The sequence below is a fragment of the Penaeus monodon genome, unplaced genomic scaffold (assembly GCF_015228065.2).
Source record: "Penaeus monodon isolate SGIC_2016 unplaced genomic scaffold, NSTDA_Pmon_1 PmonScaffold_10373, whole genome shotgun sequence".
Lineage (NCBI taxonomy): Eukaryota > Metazoa > Arthropoda > Malacostraca > Decapoda > Penaeidae > Penaeus > Penaeus monodon.
The window spans coordinates 3,420-6,838 of record NW_023639019.1 but is presented as its reverse complement, the minus strand read 5'-3'; positions in this window follow the sequence as shown (position 1 = coordinate 6,838).

Below are 3,419 nucleotides of genomic sequence, written 5' to 3'. Positions count from 1 at the left end.
GGGGCCCCCCTAAAATTTTTTAAAAGGGGTTGTCCCACCTATAAATTTAGTCTGAGGGGCAACTCTCATTCAAAATTGGACTCACAAATACGTGAACAACAAACCCCGTCGCGGGTTTCTCTCTTTTCCTTACCCATAAACTGCTCATTCACCAATTCTCCTAAACCCCCCCCCCCCTCTACCTCCTACCTTCCCATCAAACTCTTTTGCCCCCCAAATCCAGACACTCCATCCTACTCAGATACTTTAATCACCACTACAACCCCAAAACCCTTCCCCCCTCCCTCCTCGCACTAAACCCCTAACAGACAGACAACTTCCACCCCTCTTCCCCCACCACACAAACACCTCCACCTTCCTTTGCTCCTATGCTGGACACCCGCCCTTCCCCCCCCCCCCCACAAGAATCCTTAATCCCCAAAACTCCCGTCCAAATCAGAGAAAAACCTTGAAAATTTCAAAATTACCCATGAAAACTAAAACCTCACCCCCAAACTTTTCAACTCCGCTCCTTTCCCACTCCCAAATAACTCTGTATCCTCCTCCTCCTAACGAACCCCCCTACACCTATCCCCTACCCCTCCCAAAACAGCCCACCACCCCCACCCCCCCCCCGCCCCCTTACCCTCCCCCATCCCCTATCCTTCCACTCCCTCCTTACGCACGTAACCCCTTTTTTAACTCATTCTCTCATAAAGTCAAAACACCACCAGGCACTCCAAACCCACACATCCCACTCCGGCCCCCAAGGTAAGGTAATCCGATATGCGAAACTTGCTTTGCCCGGCTATAGGGGGGCCCGGGCCCGTGTTGACTATCCGACTCTCCACGTTGTCGCTGGTGCGACTGGCTGAAACCCAGTCCTTACCCCCGTGGTGCCCAGCCCCGTAACCTCTGGGCACAATTGCAACTTCTCGCGCCTGGGCGGGGCGCGAACCGCTGACCCCTCGGATGAGAGGCCAACACGTTTACCAGTGTACTAGCCCGGAGGCTGCCGTGCCCATGTTTTTGAAACAACTCGTACCTCTGCTTTCCCCCCACCTATCCCCCCTTCACTGACCTCCCAACCTATCAGACATCCTTACAGAATCCCACACTTTTTGCTTCAACAACCTATCCTCAAACGCATACATATTCTTCATCTAATCTAACTCCTTACCATACCCGACCCTAACCCTTTCACTCACCAATTCCTTTGCCCAGCTTAGACAACTAATCACTAACTCAACCACCCTTCCCTAACATTAACTACAGTGCTACATGACCTTAGATGTCTAGCACATTTATCTTGCTTTTAACCATTAACCATTAACCATCATCCCTGCGGACTCTTGAAACAGAGTTTGAACTGTGATAAAATAATTTATCGAGTCCACTGGCCCTGTATTCCAGACATAGATAGATAAAGTACTGAGCCGGGTGCAGTGGCAAAGCGCTTAATGGCTTTCAATGCACAATATACATTCAAGGAATGATGGTGCTAAAGTGTTGCAGTTTTGCTACCAACATGGCACTAAGTAACATACCTTCAGATACAAAAAGACTAAACCAGAGTAAACACTGCAAAAAAAAAAAAAAAAAAAAAAAAAAAAAAAACTAAAGACAACACACTTTACTTCACTTGCTTCACTGAAATTACAAAACAAAATTCGCCCAAGAGATACTCCTGTATGACAAATGCAGATGTTATCAGTCTTTGATATCTAGTAAACTAATAACTGGAAAATGCACAGGTTACAAACTAATGTCTTTTTTTCTCACAAAGCTGTAGTGAATGTATACATTCTCTTCATTGGTTTTGTGAAAATTATTGTGCTTCCTGTGCGTTACAAAAAGTGGGTTGGGGTAAATGGGCAATAGGGCAATTGATGGTCAAGTTATGTTTACATATTAATCTTTAAATAATTAATCATTTCTTGAAGAATTTTGATTACACTTTTAGCATAGTCTTTATATCACCTTCACACCAGACCAGACAGAAAACTGAAAATGATGCTTTTTTTAATGACTTACCAGAAAATGCAGAGTTAAGCCTAAACAAATTATATGATCATGTTTTTTCTTTTAAATTTGAACTGTACAGAATGATTTTGCAGTACAAAAGATAAAGAAATGTGCAGAGGCTTCTGGCATCACAATTATAATACCTAAATTCAATCAAAATGTAAAAATTTTTCTCAGCACTTCTTTATAGCCTTCTATACTATTAATGATAAAAATTGAGTTTTAACAAGGAAACTGTATACTCTAATAGAATCACTGCCTCATCGTAGCACTGGAGATAATTTAAATATTCATTTAGAATAATTTTACTATTTTTTGGTAATTTATGTGCTACTTTCAATTCTGTTCCCATTTATGATTCCTGTATAGGTAGATAAAAGATAAAATGCTCAAGCATTTTTTTATTATAAAACATTTCCAGTTGGAGTTTTCATAAATATATACACACACACACCTTTACCAATACAGGGAACATTACCTGGAGTAATTCTTCATTTACAGCACTCTACATACTTGTTAATAATTTCCAAATGACTTCAATGAACTCTACCCAGAATGGGCAGAGTTACACTTATCAAGTTACTTTACCATGTAAATGCAACTAATATAGAACCCATCACAAGCAAGCATTAGAACACTGCCAATATTTGATGGTATTTAATTCTCATGTGTATATTTGTATGTATGCATATGTGTATTTTAAATATAACAAAACAATTAGAAAAATAATTGATTAACGAAAATATCAGGCACCTGCACAATCCCAACGAGATCACAAGTATTTGTGCTTAAGCCACTAACCTATTCTGTAAGCTAAGCTATAGGAGAACAGCAAAGAGCAATCGACAGAGGAACTCACTTGTGTAGGTCTCTCAGTGAAACAAGTACAAGAGCCTCTGTGACACTAACATAATAACAGGCATCATTATAGTTAATGTAAGTACTTGAAAAAGATGTTAAAGGGTAATAATGTAAAGAATTATACCTGCAAACATTCTAAAACATACGGATTTTGCACCCCAGATAACAAAAAATTACATTATATAAAAATTGTGAACTATCAAGCAGTTCCAATATCAATTGCTCTTGGAGCTCCCTTACTTATAGATTCATTTACAGACTATAGAAAAGAGGTTCTAATCAAGGTGGAAAGTTTAAGATAGATCTCAGTCCAACATTTCATTAGTATGTATGTATATCTTTACATAAAATAAATAAATAAATAGCAACATTGTTTTTTTGAGTGAAGGTCAGTGCCAGCAATTAGAATGAGTTCTCATAGATTTATCCCACATTATAAGCATAATCTAAGACTTTACATTATCCTATTAATTAACATGAAAGATTTTTATACAAAATTTTATAACATTCATTCCAATCATGGTTATTCCAATGAAACTGTTAAAATACAAGTA